Source organism: Canis aureus, chromosome 21 (genome assembly GCF_053574225.1).
Source record: "Canis aureus isolate CA01 chromosome 21, VMU_Caureus_v.1.0, whole genome shotgun sequence".
NCBI lineage: Eukaryota > Metazoa > Chordata > Mammalia > Carnivora > Canidae > Canis > Canis aureus.
Genome location: NC_135631.1, coordinates 22,206,913 through 22,227,584, shown reverse-complemented (window position 1 = coordinate 22,227,584; position 20,672 = coordinate 22,206,913). Strand labels below are relative to the sequence as shown.

The 20,672-nt window shown below is 43.7% G+C and overlaps 1 long non-coding RNA gene across 1 annotated transcript; it reads right to left on the bottom strand.

Moving 5' to 3' along the window:
• Positions 1-2,079: 2,079 nt before the first annotated feature.
• On the bottom strand, positions 2,080-20,653 carry LOC144292747 (uncharacterized). Its single transcript, XR_013360088.1, has 4 exons — positions 17,616-20,653; positions 8,442-8,780; positions 7,480-7,630; positions 2,080-6,751 (listed from the first exon to the last, which is right to left on the bottom strand). It is a non-coding gene; the product is annotated as an uncharacterized LOC144292747 (long non-coding RNA).
• Positions 20,654-20,672: the final 19 nt, after the last annotated feature.

Here is a 20,672-nt window from a genome sequence, read left to right as displayed (position 1 = left end):
GTGGCTATGCATTAATTCTCCCATAAAATCATCATTTCTCTGAGTTAATAGAATCTTTGAAGCTAAATCAAGTCAATTTCCATTGTCACATTGTGGAGCTTTTGAACTGCGCTCACTGAATTATCCTATTTGGTGGCTACCTTGAAGATGGCTTTGTGGTGATCCGAAGTAAACCCCCGGCAGCAGCTTCTGTGTGCCCTAGCCTTTTCACCCCACCCCATTCATTTAATTACTTAATGGCAGCTCAAAGCAAATGCCCACCACCTTAGATATATAGTAGGCAAAACAGATATCAAGGCAATGGAATGTGATAGAAAGAACACTAAAATAGACATTAAAAATCTGATTTTGCCTCTAATTAAGGGTACGTCTTTAAGCAGACCTCAGTTTCCCCATTTGCACAATGAGGTACTTATTGTAGATTATCTCTAGGAAATTGGTATTCAAAATGTGATTTACAGACTGTTAAGTATGGATATTGGGATTAAGGGTTTGTAATAGCCAGTCTCCGAAATGCCCCCAGTGATTCTCGCTTATGTCCCCTTTTTCCACATCAAGTAGGGCTAATCTGTCTCACCAGTAGGATGTTGCAGAAATGACAGAGTGTGGCTTCTGAGGTTAGGTCATAAAAGACTTTGTGGCTTCCACCATGCAGTCTCTTGGATCACTTGCTGTGGAGAAAACCAGCTGTGATGCCATGAAGCTGTTCAAACAGCTTCATGGGGAAAGAATACTTTCCTTCATGAAAGTCATGAAAGAATACTTCAAGTTTGGGAACAAGTCAAAGATGCCTACTAGCATAACTTCTATTCAATATTGTACCAGAGCTAACCAATGATGTAAAAGAGAAAAGAAATTGAAAGCATATGAATCAGAAAAGAAGCAAAATTATCTTTTCATAAACAGCATGATTATCTAAGTAGAAAATCTTTTTTTAAAAGATTTTATTTATCTATTCATGAGAGACACAGAGAGAGAGAGAGGCAGAGACACAGGCAGAGGGAGAAGCAGGCTCCCTGTGGGGAGCCCGATGTGGGACTCGATCCCTGGACTCCAGGATCACACCCTGGGCGGAAGGCAGGTACCAAACCGCTGAACCACCAGGGATCCCCTCTATGTAGAAAATCTGAAGGAGTCTCCAGAAAAAAGGAAGAGGAAGAGGAAGGAGAAGGAGAAGAAAAGAAAAAAATTAGAACTAAAAAATTTAGCAAGGTAACAAAATATAAAAATCAACTGTATTTACATATACTAGCAAAGAGCAATCAGAAATTGACAATAATTTTAAATCCCATTTAAAATGGTATAATAATATTAAATACTTAGGGATAGATTTAACAAAACGTCCAAACCTATACTCTGAAAACTGCCAAACATTGCTGAGAATAATTAAGGAAGACCTAAACAGATGAAGAGCAATACCATGTTCATGGACCTGAAGATTTAGTATTGTTAAGAGGTCAGCTCTCCCCAAGTTAGTATATACATTCAACACAATCCCAGTCAAGATCCCAGGAAGCTTTTTAGAGGATAGAAATTCCAAAGTAATTCTAATATTTGCATAAAATGCAAAGGATCTGAATAAAAAACAATTCTGGAAAGAAACAAAACTGGGGACTCACCTACTACCTACTCAAAACAGTGTGATATTGGTCTAAGGATAGAAAATGGAACAAAGTAGATGGTCCAGAAATAGACACACATGTATGGTAAATTGATTTTTGACAAAATGCCAAGGTCACTCAATAGAGTAATTCAAATGGTGTTGTAATAATTGGAAATCAATATGCAAAAAAGAGAGACAGAAAGAGATGTCTCAATCCTTTATGCAACACAAACTCAAAATGAATCATAAACCTACATGTAACCCATAAAAATATACAACTTATATAAGACAACATAAGAGAAAAATCTTTAAAACTTGGGTGTAGGCAATAATTATGTAAGTGTAATATCAACAGCATACATCATAAAATTTAAAAATTGATAAATTGAACTTTACTGACATTTAAAACTTTTGCTCTTCCAAAGATCCCACTAAGAAAATGAAAAGGCAAGGCACAGACTGGGAGAAAATACTTGCAAAACATGAATCTAATTTTTTTTTAATTTTATTTATTTATTTATGATAGTCACAGAGAGAGAGAGAGAGAGAGAGAGGCAGAGACACAGGCAGAGGGAGAAGCAGGCTCCATGCACCGGGAGCCTGATGTGGGATTCGATCCCAGGTCTCCAGGATCGCGCCCAGGGCCAAAGGCAGGCGCCAAACCGCTGTGCCACCCAGGGATCCCGCAAAACATGAATCTAATAAAGGACTTGTATTCTGAATATGTAAAGAACTCTTACAACTCAAAAATAAAGGACAACTCCATGAAAATTGGAAAAATATTTGAAAAGACACTCGCCAAAGAAGATATACAATGGAAGACGACTCAGCAATAAGTAGTTACTGATATACGCAACGTGAATAGACCTCAAAGGTATTTATTTATTCTTTCAAAAGCTTTGCTTTCAGTGAGAGAACCGAACACACCAATGTATTGATAAACTTTTATCCATTCACTACCCCTTCGTGACTGCCCAATGTACTTCTGTTGCAGAAATAAGATAGGGGTGCCTGGGTGGCTCAGTGCGTTAAGCCTCCAACTCTTGATTTCCAGTCAGGTCATGATCTCTAGGGTCGTGAGATTGAGCCCCCCATCAGGCTCTGTTCTCAGCGTGGATCCTGTTTGGGATTCTCTCTCCCTTTCCCTTTCCACCTCTACCCCCCGCTATGCTCTCTATCTCTCAGTAAATAAAATTATTTTTAAAAAAGAAACAAGATATATTTTAAATTATTTCTTACAATTTCAAAATTGGAACAACACTTCTCACCTACATCCATCACAAGGTTGTTGTGAAAATAAATAATGCATTAGAACAGTTAACCTGTCACATAGTAAATGCTACATAAATGGCTGCAATTATTATTTACATATTCACATTCTGAGAACTAATCATTAGATTAATAGAATGATACACTTGTCAAATTCATCTTAAAGGAGTATGATCTTTGTAGGAAATCTGGAGTGAAGATACCTGGGAACTGCCCATCCTCCTATTAGTAGTAAGTGGTCCAATGAGATCATAGGATCAGGGAACCGGGGACCTGGAGGGAAAGACAAACACTTTCCTTTTCCAAATGGAGAAAAGGAAATCCAGAGAAAGAAACCCACAATGGCAAATCTAAAATCTCGACCAGCAGCTCACAGCCCCTGTCTGGGGTCTGGAGTTTTCCAGAATGCTCTGCCCTGGGTAAAAAGGCTTTTTTAAAAAGTGCTTCAGAAAAGCCAAACACGCTACACACAAGAGGTGGTGTGAGCACTATATTGGGGCAGATAAAGTCGGAACCTGCGTATCAGTTCCCCCAACAGAAATGACAACCGGCACAAGCAAGATGCCTTGTGATTTGGAAGGTAACAGGCCCCAGCTCACCAGATCTCCTGTTATTTCTGACGGAATCCTCCCAGCTATTATACCTTGGAAAGATATTAACGTGTTCAGCCAACAAAGACAAATTCAAAAGAGGCAGCAGCAAGTTCTGCTGTGCGCTGCCCTGCACCGATATTCAAATGCGCTCCTCGGAGCTGTGTCTAATGTCAGCATCATTTTTTTTGAAAGAGACATCCGTTTCAGTCAAGGCTTTTATTTCACTTTCCCCATCCTTCAGTGCCTGGACTAGGGAAAAGGGGGGAGGGAGGGAAAAAAAAGAATTATCGGCTACACGACTTTTTAATTTAATGCCCTTGAGTAAGGGCAACCGCGACGATGCAGGATGGAGATTTCAGGGAGGACGGCCGATAGAGAGCGGTTGTTAGTGCACCATCTTCCATGAATATGGGTTGCAGCAGCTGTCTCGGCCATCATTCTGTCAAGGTAATGCCTTGCTTCCCCATTGTCATTGTATCTCAGAATCAAATTATTTGAATTCCAGACACATCGACAGCACACTGAAGGGCCCCTGCCAATTTTTGCAGCTCGCTTGGAAAACAGCATCATGAAGCATTACTCATTTATACGACTCCCAGGCTCCTGTTGTAAATTCAGCGTGCAGGACTGCCTCCAGGTGCGGCCCTTCAGCTTAGCTGTCTAATCCTGTAACCCTTTACCGCCAACTCCTTCCCATCGAGGTGTGAAAAAAAAAAAAAAAAAAAAGTCCCCCGGGCCAGGTCTTCTACCTCTTTGAGCTTCTGTTGGTGCAGACGGAGTCAAGCCTAGAGACAGGCCAGGCCTAGGGGTGCAAGCCCCCAAGCACAACACACTGACCTGTCCCCACAGCTGCCTTTCCAGCGTTTTCATACAAATGAAATCTGGCTAAAGTGAACAACTGTCCCAGAATAGTGAAGCAGCCTGTGGTGCCTCATCTCTTGTTGGAACAGGAGGGAGCCATTAGCAAGGGTGCTTTTTGAAGAACTTTCATTTGTGACCTAGGAAAAAATCTCACAACAGAAATTTAAAAATATATAATTTGTGTAATTCTAAATCTTATATATGTTTCACACATGCCTGCAGATACCTACATGTATATGTAGATATGCATACATATGTACAGGTAGGTGTACACACCCACCTGCACATACATAGTTAACACGAAGAAAATACATCAAAGTTAATGGTGATTATTTTGGGGGTTTTTTTCTTCTTTATCTTTTCCTATAGTTTCTAAAAGAAATAGGCATTGTTTTTCCATTCAGGAAAATAAATGCTGTTTATCGAGAACATTTCATCAAGGGTGTTTTTTAAACAAAAGGACTGTTGCCAAAAAGGTTCACTACACAGTCAGCCCCCAAGCCCTCTGTGTAGAAGAGCTCCCATGAGGGGGGGCTCTGGAGGCTGGTCTGGGGTTCTAGTTAAGAAACTGTGTCCTGGGCAGCCCCTGTGGCGCAGTGGTTTAGCGCCGCCTGCAGCCCAGGGTGTGATCCTGGGGATCTGGGATCAAGTCCCACATCAGGCTCCTTGCATAGAGCCTGCTTCTCCCTCTGCCTGTGTCTCTGCCTCTCTCTCTCTCTCTCTCTCTCTCTCTCTCTGTGTCTCTCATGAATAAATAAATAAAATCTTTTTTTAAAAGAAAGAAAAAGCTGTGTCCTGCAGGACCAAAAAGAACCATATTATCCCAGCCCAATTCTCTCCTTTGAACTGACCCATACAGAGAAAGAAGTGAAAGCAGAGGAGAAAGAGGAAGAGAGAGGCAAAGGATGAGTCACTCGCATGGCCTGTGTCTGGAGTATGGTCTGCTGGAAAGGGAATTGAGACACCTGATTTCTGGAGCTGCCCGAGGCCCTGGACGAGCTTTGCATTCCAGGAGTCTATGTCATGTAGGCTCCCAGTTCCTATTTTTCCCATAAGGTCTTGGTGATTGGTCTTCCTGGGTGTCTGGGAGACAGACTCATGGCCAAGAATCCTGTTTTCCTTAGTACCATGGGTATCGTTGTAACCATCCATGTGGGGGCCAGATTATAATTTGATTCCTGTAATTACATAAGACAGGAATCTCATGCTACCAAAACCTTGAGACCAGGCAAATGGGTTTCGCAGGTCATTTGATTTCTTATAAAGGACACTCCCCAAAGCAGGGCCGCCATAAGACCCTGTAGCATTTTATACAAGTTTGAAAAAGCTACCCCTTCTTCAAGTTAAAAAACATTATATTAAGGGGCACCTGGCTGACTCAGTCAGTAGAGCATGCGACTCTTGATCTCAGGGTAGTGAGTTCAAGCCCCATGCTGGAGGTAGAGTTCACTTTAAAAAAAAAAAGTTATATTAATTATTTCTCAACAATAACAATTACTAAAGAGAAAGTTAGAGTGGGGAAAAATTAGAGAGGAAGACAAACCATGGGAGACTCCTAACTCTGGGAAACAAAGGGTTGTGGAAGGGGAGGAGGATGGGGGGATGGGCACTAGGAGGGCACTAGGAGGGCACTTGATGGGATGAGCACTGGGTGTTATACTATTCGTTGGCAAATTGAATTTAAATAAAAAATTTTTTTAAAATAAAGAGAAAGTTATTTTATATAAATTACACAAGTAAATGATTCATCTTAAAATAATGGAAAATTCAAATGTTTATAATATCAGAAGCTTAAGTCACTTGGATCTAATAATTTGTCATAAAATAGACATCTTGCCTTGGAAGAAATCATTGTTTTTGACAGTTCCAATGATTACTTTTTTTATAGCTCATATTTTATAGAAATGATCATCAGATTAGTAGTCTTTCTTATAGCAATGTGGGCTTCCTGTTGGCTTTAACATATTTAATTTTGAGATGCCACATTCTTCACTGATATTGGTATTGGCAAAATTAATTGTACCTTGAAAATTTCAGTTATTTGGAAAGGATCCAGTAAATTATTGTCACAAAAACATTGCGATATTTTGGAGGTAGTAGATTTGAAGAAGATAATTTTAGATTGTTAGTTTTTTATACATTGATGAAGAATGTCCAAAACTCTTTAAAATGCTCATCAGTCAATTTTATTTATAGATTTTCACTGAGCTTTGCTACTTCATACTGACAGTAATTCTCCAAATCATAGGATATATCTAGACCCTTGCTACTCCAAGCACTTGGGATTAGGGCATCACCATGAGCTTGTTAGGAACACAGAATCTAAGGTCCTACACCAGAACTACTGAATCCGAATTTGCATGTTCATAAAATCCCCAAGGGCTCTGTATGCACCTGAAAGTTTGAGAAGTACTGATTTGGGATTCTGGAAAAAAAAACAAAAACATGATATTCTTTCAGGATTATAAGCCTTTCCTTTTCTTTTCTTTTCTTTTTTTTTTTTTTTTTAAGCCTTTCTTTTCAGATAATGTTATAGTCACCAATATAGAAAAAGAAAAGAAACAGATTTCGGATCACAGGAAATAATGGCAATAACATTTGAAATGAATCTTCCTCCCCTCTGTGATATTTTTACATTGGAGAAGTTGGGGTCAATGTGAAGAAATTGCAATTTATTAGGTATCAATAATATCTGTATTTATCATAAATTAATTTTTCTTGACCAATTTCCTTAGCTCATTATATGCTTTCAAGGGAATGATATGTATTGACTTTGGGTTCCTGTCTAACTTTGCTTAGTAGTAAGTAGTTTCCTCTTATCCACAGGGAGATATGTTCCAAGACCCTCCCCAGTGGATGCCTGAAACCTTGTACTGAATACTATATACATTAGTATTAATTACTAGTATTAAATGTATTAAATACTATATACATTAGTATTCAGTACTGAATACTATAGTACTGAACTCTATATACATTATGTTTTTTCCTATACATACATCTTATGATAAAGTTTAATTTATTACTTACACACAGTTAAGAGATTAATAACAATAACTAATAATAAAGTAGAACAATTATAACATTATACTATGATAAAAGTTATGTGACTATGGTCCTCTCCCTCTAAATATCTTTCCATACTGGACTCACCCTTCTTGTCATGATGTGAGATGATAAAATGCCTCGTGATGAGATGAAGTGAAGAGAATGACATAGGTGTTGACACAGAGTTGGGCTACTGTTGACCTGGTGATGAGTTGGAAGCATCATTTGCTTCCAGATCACAGTTGACTATGGGTTACTGAAATACAAAAAGGAAAGGTTAAGGAGGGACTACTGTAAGGTTAATCTTATCTTTACTCCAAATTAGTCTTGAGCAATGCATCTTAAAGAGGATATTTTCAAAAGTACACTTTTGACTTATATTTTTAGAATCTGTGTTTTTATTCACATTATCAATATGCACTGCATACTCCCCCTAATTAAGTTTTAGTAGCAAGATGGCATCTACTCAATTTTCCCATCTCATATTCAACAATGATTTTAAATTTTATGTTCCGTAAATGCATATTCAATATACTTCAGCATTTGGTTGACGCAAAAAGAGTAGTTATATAATTTCGTGGATGATATAAAAAATTCAGTGCTGTCAAAATAGATTTTTTGCTGCATCATTTAATACCAAATGTAAAGAAGATGCAAAACAAGAAATATTGAATGCCCTAGAAAATATTGAGGATCTTCTGTAGTGACCCATTGTGTTCATTATGCATACTTATGGCATTGCTGTATCCAATTTCTCTTTGGAATCATGTTTTATAAGTAGTCTTCTGAAAATACACATATGCTTTCTTTTGTCATCTCATTACTCGATAACTCCTTTGTCCAAATATTCGTATATTTACTTTTTGGAAGTCCACAAATATGATCACATTATCTGTTCTACATGGCTTATGCCAAAGGTTGTATCTAAAATAATCAAGTAATATTTGCATTTCATACCTTTTCCAAAAGTAATTTATTCACTGCACTTACCATAATTTTAATTATTTGGTTTCATGTTTCATGCCCTAAAAATGTGTGACACTATTTGTTAATCAATGTGCCCTTACCTTACTGAATTTTGTACCATTTCTGCCAAAAGAAGACAATTCCTGTCATTGGATTTGTAGCTTCCTGGAGAATCTTCTCCCTTGATGTTGCCCTGCCAAAAGTATGTGCTTCCAGTGTGGTTTCTCATTTGCATGGTTATCTTTGTCTGCATCTCTCTCACCATACTATCTCTCAAATCATATTTCGACTTTGAATCCTTAACACCTTTGTTGAAATGCATTTTACATTCCATTCATTAGTAATATGTGATATACACTGCCAATTCTTGCACACATTTTCATTCCTCAGTTGACCTTTTTCCTCATCTCTGAAGAATTCGCAACACAGAAATCATTGAGCTAGAATCATAAAGAGTTTTCTATCATTAGTTACAACTTGTAAATAATTTCTGAAAACCTCCTACCGGTGCTAATGATAGTTCAATTAGACAAAATGTGGTGAAAACTTGATGAAATTTAATGAAAATAAATGTAAATGAAAAATTAAGTTTCTCATATAAGACAAATTTTAAGCAGATTGTTGTTAATATTCAAATCGTTAAAGTATTCATGTTACATAGCCAGGTACCTGGATAGGCAATATCCTATTGAGTATTTTTTTTTCCCTTCTACTTTTCCTCAAAATTAATTGAGGAAATTGGCATAAATATTGCTTAGCATAAATACTGATGGTAAATTCACATCCAAATCTGGAAAAGTCATTGCCCCCACCCGCATTCATCTTTTTCAAAAATGTATTCAATGATCTAAATTATTGTTTGTCATTTTCTTCTGTTTTCTGATTCTGAAACTAATTTTTAAAACTCCTTCATAGTGTCTGCGCAACAAATCAATAACGAGCATTTTATTTTGGAACTTACATGCATGTAACACACAAAATTTCTAAGTAGCAAGCTGCTAAATACTATCAAGTGTTAATATTCTTACTAACAGAATATCCATAACACCAAGCAACTGCTATTATGTAATCACCAGATGGTTAAATAGTAATTTCTAACTTAGGTGCATATAATTTATTTTGTGGATTATTTGAGCATACATAGTTTGATGGTGATTCATATAGTAATGAAAGGCTTTATAGATTTACACTGGGAACCCAGCAATACCGTTTGAGTACAGCAAATAAACAGCAGATGATGTGATGCAATGTGAAACACTAAATTAGCTGGTGTACTAATAACAATGGGGTTTGTTTTTAAATACTCACCTAGCAGCATATCAATTTAAAAAGCAGTTTCTTGTTTAGAAGCAGAAATATTTTCAAATGACATTAAATCTGTTGTTGGTTTTGATCACTGACTCATTTTTGTTTTGTGCAGGGAAGCAGAACAAAATATATTAATCCTCTTAAAACAAGACACTTACTGCCATCTGCCGGGAAGTTGTAATAAACATACAAGTCACTTATCTTGGTGATAAGCAATATTAATAAACACACAAACATTTTCAGAATAATAAAGACGTCGGATGTGAATGGCGCCCCCCTGGATGAGGAGTGCACGTGTGCTGCCCAACCATCATAGTCCTATGTGGCTCCCCCAATACCTACTCCAACTAGATTTTATTCTCCTTCCTTTCAGGTTCCTGCCAAAGGGAAAAATTTTAATTGTAAAAACATTCTTGGGGCCCAATCTAGTGTTGTTTTTTCATATTGTGGGTTGAAAACACAAGAGGGGGATACAATATGACTTCTACAGAATGGCCCCTCACTCCAGCAAGTCGGACTACGAGTTTGGGATTTTCATTACTAGCCCTGGGACAGAGGGCAGAGCTGTAATTGGTCTCCCTGTGGCTAAAACTGCTGACCCTGCAGGGAGTGGGAAGGGAGGAGGGGCTGAGCCCAGGCAAAACATCAAAGGGAAAAACCTCTTCCTAAAATTAGGGATGAGCCAGCAGGATCCCTAAATAAAAGAACTTTCTGTGGGGGTGAAGGTGGGGAGGGCGCTTTACACGTTTTAGTTATTTCTTCAATGCAAACTCACAAGCATCTTGCTAGAAAAGGGTAAGAGCACCTCTGGCATGCTTTGCATAGAAACAATGGTCATAAATTCATGAATATTTACTATTCTCTGAAGAAGACAAATTGCTAAATGACAGTGTGATAAGAAACCTCTGTTATACAATCCTATGCTCTTAAAGTAAAATATTGAGTGAGTCTATGTTCCTTGCAACTCAAACAGAATTTATTTATTTTTTTCAATTTATTTTTTTAAACAGAAGAATTTAATATTATCAGTAACTAATATAGGGCAGGAAGAAGCCCCAGTACCTGGCTCATAATGAGCATTTATTTGCTGAATGAATAAGAAAAGTTCTACCCCAAAATTACCCAAAATGGGCCAAGTGAACACAGAGCATGCAGAATTGGGGGACATGATGTGAGGAAGGGATTCCAGGAGGAGGCATTAACTGAGTTAGGTCTTGACAAGGAGGCAGAGTGTTAGCAGGTGGAAATAAGAGAAAAGGCATTCCAGGCAGAGAAAAGAGCAGCAGAGGAAAGGCAGGAGCACCAGGAGGGCATCCAGGACAGGAGGGAACATCAGGAGAGCACGGTGACAGTGTCCTGTGAGAAAGCAGTGTCTCAAAGGGACCACTGCATCTGGTGACCTCTGAGGGTGGGCATGAAGGCCAGATTGCAAAGGAGGAGGAAGGGGAGGATTGCGTGGGAGAGGAGGGAAGGGAGGGATTAGAGGAGGAAGTTAATTAAGCTACCCTCCCTCTTCTGTTAAGTTTTTTTTGTACATATATGTGTGTGTGTATAAACATTTTTATAAAACACTTCCTGCTGTTATATATACATCAATCATATGTATGTCTATATACAGCAGCAAAGTGTACATAGCATACAGGTCGGCAAAAAGCTGCTTTCCTAACGCTTCATAGCAAAGATGAGTTTTTAGAGCTCCTTTTTTTTTTTTTTTTTTAAGAAGTAAAAAGGAGATGATAAAAGGAGAGAAATAAAATGGGAGCTTGAGCGGTAGGGTCAATGGAAAGGGATATTTTAGGCTAAAGGAGCATTATCTTTGCACCAAGGGGAACCAGCTAAGAGGGAGAAATTCAAAATTTAAGAGGAAGAGGGTGCTAATGGACATGAAGGGCGTAGGCTCAAGTTAATGGATGTAGTTGATATTGAAAGTAGAGAAGAGGGCAGCCCTGGTGGCTCAGCGGCCCAGGGCATGATCCTGGAGACCCGGGATCAAGTCCCATGTCGGGCTCCCTGCATGGAGCTTGCTTCTCCCTCTGCCTGTGTCTCTGCCTCTCTCTCTGTGTCTCTCATGAATAAATAAATAAAATCTTTAAAAAAAAAAAAAAAGAAAGTAGAGAAGAAAACTTCACTCTGGGGCAGCAAGACAGAGGCAGAGGATCTGGTTGGGTGTGTGGCCCTGGAGCCAGACAGTCCTGGGTTCCATCTCAGCCACATACATGGACAGTTCAAGGTTACTCTGACTCCTTTTCTAAACTTCAGTCATCAGTATAACAAATATAACAGCATCAAAAATAGCAGTGACCCCAGGTGGAATCTAATATACCTAGGACCTGGGGTGCCTGGGTGGCTCAGCAGTTGAGCGTCTGTCTGCCTTTGGCTCAGGTCATGATCCCAGGGTCCTGGGATCAAATCTTGCATCAGGCCCCCCAAAGGCACCCTGCTTCTCCCCCTGCCTGTGTCTCTGCCTCTCTTTTTGTGTCTCTCATAAATAAATAAATAAGATCTTTAAAAATAAATAAATAATAATAATAATAATAAACCTAGGACCTGATTTCAAATTCGCCTCAGCCAAGCTCTCTAGACTTCTACCCTGACCTTTACCCTGCTCTATTACCTCAGGCCCACTTCAGGTTACCCTCAGAATCTCAGGAAGCATTGTGCCAGCCTCTGGAATCCCAAAAGATATTTTAAAGTCAAGTCAGTCTGATGTTCTAGGGATAGAGGCTGAAATCCTAGCACTTAGTGGGTGGGACCTTGGCCTCTGTGAAGATTACGCTCACTAATGAGTGATGCTGGAGGGAGATGACGGCCACACTCAGCTGGTCCAAAGACAGAACCCCTCATCCACATTGCGATAACCAGAGCAGAACATGGCCAGCCAAACTTCCTTTTTTTTTAAAGATTTTATTTATTTATTCATGAGAGACACACAGAGAAAGGCAGAGACACAGGCAGAAGGAGAAGCAGGCTCCCTGTGGAGAGACTAATGAGGGACTCGATCCCAGGATCTCAGGATCACAACCTGAGCCAAAAGCAGATGCTCAACCATGGAGCCACCCAGGCATTCCACCAAACTTCCTTTCTAAGGCCCACACCAACTTTTTCTTCCAGGGGTCCATGTTTCGCAAAGAGAGAAGATTGGGCTAAGAATGTCTTTGACTTCATCAAATAGTCCCTATTGGCCCCCTGATCTTGCCTGAGAAGCTCTTTCCCTAAAGGAACTGGTGCTCCACGGCTAGGACAGACTCTCAGATGAGGCTGGGCCCATCTGGGGCTCTAACCCACGGGGAGTGAGAGAACACTGGATAGAAAGTGAACATAAATAGTCATCTCTGCAACAGAATCAAAGCCAGCCTCTCTAAGGTGGGAACTGAAGGACAAACCTGTAGGAGGAAGGCCAGACCAGGAGCAGACCCTGGGTGGCCACTGATTTGCCTTTTCTTTGGGCAACCAACCACTTCCTGGTTTTCCTGACGACGTTCTGGCTACACAGGGGCCCTGCTCGGCTTACTACTCTCCTAATTCCTTGTAAGTCATCTGAGACAAGACTGGAAAGTTCAAACAGGACCTTAGCAAATGCTGGAGTAAGATAGCAACTGGAAGCAACATGAGCTATAAATAGAGCCACAAAGTTACAGAGATCACAGACTCTAGAGAGGAGGTGAAACTTGCTTCAAGATCTCTGGAATCTGCGTGAAGTTTCTGCTGCCTCAGTCAAATCCAAAAGTAAGAGGGACGCCTGGGTGGCTCAGTGGTCGAGTGTCTGCCTTCAGCTCAGGTCATGATCCTGGGGTCCTGGGATCCAGTTCCCGCATTGTCATCCCCGCAGGGAGCCTGCTTCTCCCTCTGCCTCTCATGAATAAATAAATACATACATAAATAAATAAATAAATAAAAGAAGAAGAAGAAGAAGAAGAAGAAGAAGAAGAAGAAGAAGAAGAAGAAGAAGAAGAAGAAGAAGAAAAGAGGAGGGGAGGAGAGGAAGAAGGAGGAGAAGAGGAAGAAGGAAGAAACCCAGCAGAGAAACAGCAGGGTGCCCTGGTTAAGTTACAGACCCCAGAGCCAGATGGCCTGGGGTTCATGTTCCAGCTCTGATGGCTGTGTGACCTTTGGCAAAGATCTAGTCCCTGGCAGCCTCAGTTTCCTCATCTTAAAAACAATGTCCTAGTGCCTCTGCATAGAGTTTTTATGGAGACTAAGTTAATCTGTGTGAAGCACTTAGGACTGTCTGTCTCACTGCAGGTGTTAAGTAAGCATGGAATTTTATTATCCTTATTAGGGACATGGTCTCTGTGACTAAGGGAAGAGAAGAAATGGAGCCCACCGGGTAGACAGGCAAGGCGACAGGAATGAGCCCCAGGAGGTGGTGGCTACCAAGGATGGAGGAATGAGAGAAAAATGAAATCCGGGGTGGGATGAGGATGGGTTAGAGGAGACATTCAGGTAAGTATGGCTGAGATGGGAAACCCGGTAAGAGACCCACACTCCCCAGAGCCTGGCTGTCCTCTAGACTCTCCATCCTTCCCACGGGCTGAGACACCCTGGGGGCTACGGGGCTAATGAGCTGCCCCCGCCTGAGTCCTCCCTTCTGGCTGCTTGGACTCCGGAGTCCCCTGTCCAAACTGCAGGAACCCACTGGCAGGCTCTGCCTTCTTGGGGCCGCCTCATCTGCAGGAGGCAGACGCCCCCGGGTGAGCACACCCCTAGGCTCCCAATGGCCAAGGGACAGCTATTTGCAAGAGGGTGAGGACAGAGCTTAAAGGCCTGGTGGGGGGGGCGGGGAGGGGCTCCCAGGGGTGGGTGGAGCTGGGGCTGGGGGTGAGGGGTCCCTGAGGATGGGGGGGCCTCAGTGCGGAGAGAATGGGCCTCCCCCTCCCTCTGGGGTCTTCCTGATAACCGTCGCGCTGGTGCTCCTTCCAAGGAAGGAACCACCGGGCCCAGGGGCGCCGCGAAACCGGGCCGGGGTCTTTTGGGCAGAGCTGGGAAGCCCAGGGAAGTGACAGCGGGAAACCAGACTCCAAGCAACCTGATTTCTGGGGCGCAGGTGTCGGCGGGGCGGGGCGTCGGCGCCGGGGGCGGGGGTTGGGAGGCCCCGCTGCAGCACCCAGCCCGCCCCAGCGCAGGAAGGCCAGCCCCCCATCCCCTCATCCCCCCACCCCTACCCCTGGCGGCCTGGTCTCCGAGCGCGGCCAGCGCCCCCTGCCGGACGTCGCCCGTCCCTTCGTCCCAGCGAAGGGTGCAGGGGAGAGGGGGGCGCAGGGCAGGCTCGATACCCGAGGGGGCCCCGGGAGCGGGGTGGGGCCACCGCACGGTGCCCAGGAGCGGGACTCGAGGCTGGGGAGCAGCTCGTCCTGTCCCCCTCCCCTTGCTGCCCGCGCGGGGTCTCCGGCTGCTTTCCAGGAGCCTGCCCCGGACCTGGCGGGATCCTGGGGTCCGGGGTCCCCCTGGCTGCGGCTCGGGGATGCTCCACCCCAGCGGAGGGCGCGGGATCCAGCCCCGCCGCGCCGCGGGGACCCCGCGCTCCCAGGTGAACGCACGGAAGGACTAGCTCTGTGCAAGAGGCAGCGTTTGGGCACCGGGCAAACCCCAGCCCTGCCCCAGCCTGACCCCGAGGGCCTAGACACAGGCTCTGGGGGGGCCCTCGGCGCCGCGGGGTGCCCAGGAGCAGGCGCGGGGCGTCCAGCGGGGGGCGCGCTCCCTCCTCGGGCGGCGGGATCGCACCTGCCCCCGCCGCGCTGAGGTCGCCGCTGAAGTCTCCGAGCCCTGGTTTGGTAATGATGATGGAAGAGACAGTTAATAACAGTTATTAATAATAGTATACAGCGGCTCCACGTTGTCGAGCGTTTGTGGTTAGCCAAAGCCCCTACCGAACACGAACACTAATTTTCTCACGGAACCCTTAAAATATCGCTGTGAGATTTAGTCTGGGACTTTGAGAATTTTTTTATTACCCATATAACATTTATATATAATGTAACTTATTAATTATTGTATGACCTGTAATAATATATACATTTGGCTGGCTGGTGCTTCCTAAGGACCGTGGAAACCCCCTGCTTAGAGCTCAGCTTCCCGTTGTGCCACTTGGGAAGGCAGCGAGGTGGAGTGGAAAGAACTTTGGGGCAGAGGGACCCGGCCGGTTAGCCCCTCTGATACTCAGTTTCAACGTCTTTCTTTTTTTTTTTTTTGTTTTTGTTTTTGTTTTTGTTTTTGTTTTTGTTTTTTTTGTTTTTTTTTTTATTGGTGTTCAATTTACTAACATACAGAATAACCCCCAGTGCCCGTCACCCATTCACTCCCACCCCCCGCCCTCCTCCCCTTCTACCACCCCTAGTTCGTTTCCCAGAGTTAGCAGTCTTTACGTTCTGTCTCCCTTTCTGATATTTCCCACACATTTCTTCCCCCTTCCCTTATTTTCCCTTTCACTATTCAACGTCTTTCAAATATATACAGGTTCTAACTTTACCAAAGTTTTAAGATTGTATTTATTTATTCTTAAGAGACAGAGAGAGAGACAGAGACATAGGCAGAGGGAGAAGGAGCCCGATGCGGGACTCGATCTCAGGACCCCGAGATCATGACCTGAGCCAAAGGCAAATGCTTTCAAATGTGGTGAGTGTGGCTCCAATCTGAATCCGGGAGCTATTTTTTTATTTCCTTCTTAAAAGGCCTGGTCTTGGTGCCAAGGCTACTCTGGTTAAGATCTTCATCCTCGGCACTGGACATGGGTGCAGCCTGTCACCTTGCCCTTCCTGCTTACTAAACACAGGGCTGACCTACATCCCCTTCTTTCATTGCCTCTCCCCCCCTCCCAAATGAAATTATATCAGTCTGGGACCAGACCATTCAGGAGAGAGAAACCGTGCAGTAATCTGAACAGAGGATGTTTAATATAAAGAATCACTAACTCTCACCTGGGTTTGAGTACACATGATTGGCCAGTAAGAACTAAAGGGAAGTCTGAAGGAAAAAGGAAGAGCAGGTTTAAGAAGCAGCCACTACCCCCTGGGGCTGGGATAGACAGTCCCCTCTCATCTCCCTCCTGGCATGACCGTGGCTTACTGGGTGGCAGAGAAATTGCTGGGGTGCTGCAAATCTGCCATCTGGAACTTGCTAGAAATCTGCCCACTGGGGGTGCCAGGGAAAGCTGGCATGGGGAGGTGTCAACAGTACTGTTCTCTGGTGATGTTAGAAACCATCTCAAAAGTATGCGTGAAAGCATCAGGTGAGTGCACTTAGCCCTGAGAATCAAGCTTCACTAGAATGCAGCTTTCTACTAGCATCTTCTTTGGTAAAGTTAGAACCTGTATGTATATTTTTAAGATTGTATTTATTTATTCATAAGAGACAGAGAGAGGCAGAGACATAGGCAGAGGGAGAAGGAGCCCGATGCGGGACTCGATCCTAGGACCCAGGGATCATGACCTGAGCCAAAGGCAGATGCTCAACCCCTGAGCCACCCAGGCGCCCCTCCACATGCATTTGAATCCAAAGAGTTAGGTAAGACCAGGCCGGCCCGCCAGGGATGGCAAGACTAGCCAGGGGTGCTGCTGGGGAAGCTGGAAGTTAAACTGAGCCTCTTTAGAATTCAGCCCCGTCCCCCCACCTCTCCTAGAGGGAAGCAGGCAGGGTAAGCACTCACAGCCTGTGGAGTCTGTTGTTGACTCCACCAAAGCAGACAAACCAACCTAGCACCCCGTGCTGATGATGTATTTGTGGAGTGAGGTACTGGGCAAAAATGCCAGCCGGGGTGTGTTTGGAGTTCCCACAACACCACACGCGCAGAGGGTGATCGGTTATCACTGCTTCCCCAGTCGTGTTACCTTTCAGCACACAAAGGAGTCCATATGTGTGAGTTGATGAAATAAGAAATGCTGCAGACCCTGGGTTTGTTGGCTCCCCCCCTCGACCAGCACCCCTACATTCACAGGGATGAGAAGCCAGTAGTGCTGATCTCAGAGACTCACCTTAATGTGCTCATCTCCCCGCGGCAGGGGGCTGATCAGGGAAGCACAGGAGGGGCCGCTGGCCACCAGGGCTCAGCCTGTCACCTTTGTTTCCTGAGGAGCTGGATCACTGGGTTTCACACCGGGAACTGCGAGTGCCCAGCTTCCACCCTGTGGAGCCCTGGGCCTGCAACAGCATCGGAGAAGTGCTAGGGCAACTTTCCCATTGCAGCTGTTTCAAAATCATTTTCTCTAGAGGCTGAATTATATCAAATAGAGAACACACGAGAAACAATAGCCAGATTTAACCAGTGTTGATATTTTGAGACATTTGCCTCAGAATTCTCTTTCTCTCTCTCAGAAATACAGCACCGCAGCTATGTCTGTTCCTAAGAGCTGTATGTGCTCCTGCGAGGAAACCACTCTAACGGAGTTGGTACCTGACTCCCATGTGTATTGCACTTTTCTATACAGATGTGAGGCCAACAGAAATATGTCATATGGCTTTCTGTGTTTTAATTTCCAAAGGGGCATCATAGCATCATAGCATCATACTGTATGCATCCCCTTCAGAGTCTCTTCTTAATGAACCATGGGCTCCTTTACTTGTCTGGATATCTGTTCCTGAAGCTTTGCAAAGATGAGCGTGAGAGAAGAGTATGGTAAAGGACCAGGTTGGTGACTTACTGCAGGGGAAAAATTTTTTTTTGTCCTCAAGTGCATTTTTTTAAAGATTTTATTTATTTATTTGAGAGAGAGAGATCACAAGCAGGAGGGAAGGGCAGAGAGAGAAGCAGACTCCCCACTGAGCAGGGAGCCTGATGCGGGACTCGATCCCGGGACCCTGGGATCATGACCTGGGCCAAAGGCAGACACCCAACGGATTGAGCCATCCAGGTGCCCCCTCAAGTGCATTTTGAATGGCAGACGCCTGGGAGTAAGCTCTTATTGTCCATGTCTTTTGTCCACAGTCCAGGTGGATTTTGTGAGATGCCATGCAGCCCAGAACAGCCTAGAAGGGACCAATCTCATCCTTTTATCGAGAAGAAACAGGCCCCGAGAGGAGAAGTCACAAATCAGTCATCCGAAAAAGAGGAACTCTCACCCATTTATTAAGCAATTTAGTAATGCAGGTACCTGGAAAGCCGCAGGGGGTCAAAAGAAGGGCATTCCTATCCTTTTGCACTTACATTCTAGTGGACAGAAATACATAGTAAACTAAAAATATAAATCACTTAATATTCAAAGGGTTAAGTGCTATGGAGAAAAAAGAAAGAAGATCAGATTTAGGGGCTACGGGTCTGTAGGTGGGGAGGAGAACAGGTTGCAGAATTAAACAATATGATTAAGGTGAACTTCATTGACATGATAGGATCTGAGCAAAGGCTAAAGGAAGTGAGGAAGAGAAGAATATTCCAGGTGAAAGGACACCAGAGCAAAGGCCCTAAGGCAGGAATTTGCCGGCAAGTTGTAGGGACAGCAAGGAGGCCACTGTGGCTGGGATGGAATACCTGAGAGATTGAGTGAGGGAGGGAGGGACTAGGTGGGGAGGGGCTGAAATGTCAGTGAGGGACCAGATCGTGTAGGGTCTTGTAAGCCTGATGAAGATTTTGGTTTTTATTCTGAATGAAATAAGGAATCCTTATGGAGTTTACATGGAGCACTGACTTGGTCTCATTTAGGGTTTAGTATGATCACTTTGGGAGTTTTGTTGAGAAGAGACCATAGTAGGTAGGGTAAAGCATAAGCTAGAGGTATTTGGGAGGCTGATTTAGCACTTTTGGCCAGATGTGAAGTAGCCTGTCCTGAGGATGAGCAAAGGAATGGTATGAAGGGAGTGGGTGCTGAGCCACCCTACCCACTGTTCCCTTTGCCCTGTATGCTCTTCCCTGTATATCTGTTTTCTCATCTCATTCAGGTCTCCACTCAAATAGCACTTGATTAGAGGCCTCCTTTGACCAACCTGTATAAAATATCAATATCATGCCTTTATATGCCCTTCATCCCATCCTTACACTGCTTTTTCTCCATAGCATTTATCACCTTCTGGCATATCTATTTTTTCCCCTTCATTATCTCTCTCCCCTGACCAGAGTGAAAGCTCTATGAGAGTAAAGACTTTGTCTACTTTGTTCACCTGCTGCATTTCCAGTGCTCAGGGTAGTTCTTGACCCATAGTAGCGGCTCAAAAGTAATGTGTTAAGCGATAAAGTGAATGAATGGGTCTCATTTTCTGTACTAGCTATCTACTGCCGCATAACAAATTACCCCCAAATCCAGGGGCTTACGATAACATTTATCATCTCCCACGGTTTCTGAGGCCAAAATCTGAAAGTGGCTTAAAGAGTCATCCTGACCCACAGCCCCTTGAGAGGCTGCAGCCACACAGTCGGTCAGCACTGCCGTCAACTGGAGGCTTGACTGCCCCAGGAGATCTGCTGCTAACACGGATCACTCACAGGATGTGGCTTTTGGCAGAAGGCCTCATATCTGAGTGTTCTTACTTCCCTCAGAGCAAGTTATGGGGGAGAGAGAGAGAGTCCCCAATGGTTTTAATAAGCTCACTTCAAAAGCAATGTACCATCACTTGTACCATATTCTCTGGCCACACGGACCAGCCTTGAGACAGCTGGAAGGAAACTATACAGAGGCATAAACAAGGCAGTGATCAAGGGGCCCATCTTGGGGGCTGAACACAACACTCCTTGTCAAGACCTTTCTCCTCCCAGCTCCAGCTAATCGTAGGCAGTAAACTGGTAACCCAGAGCTATATTCAGGGCACATCACATGCATGAGCTGATGGAGAGGAGGGGCAGAGGGAGAGGGAGAAGCAGGCTCCCCACTGAGCAGCGAGCCCAACGTGGGGCTCCGTCCCAGGGTCCTGAGATCATGACCTGAGCTGAAGACAGATGTTTATCCAGCTGAGCCACGCAGGTGTCTGAGGACACTTATGTGTTTTTTTTAAAAAAGCAAAAACCATTACCATGTTTTAGGTTTTTAAGGGCAACATCTAAAAATAAGGGAGGGGCAAGGGTGCCACACGCTCAAAGGTCTGGTAGTGAAAGGCTGGCGCTGGAT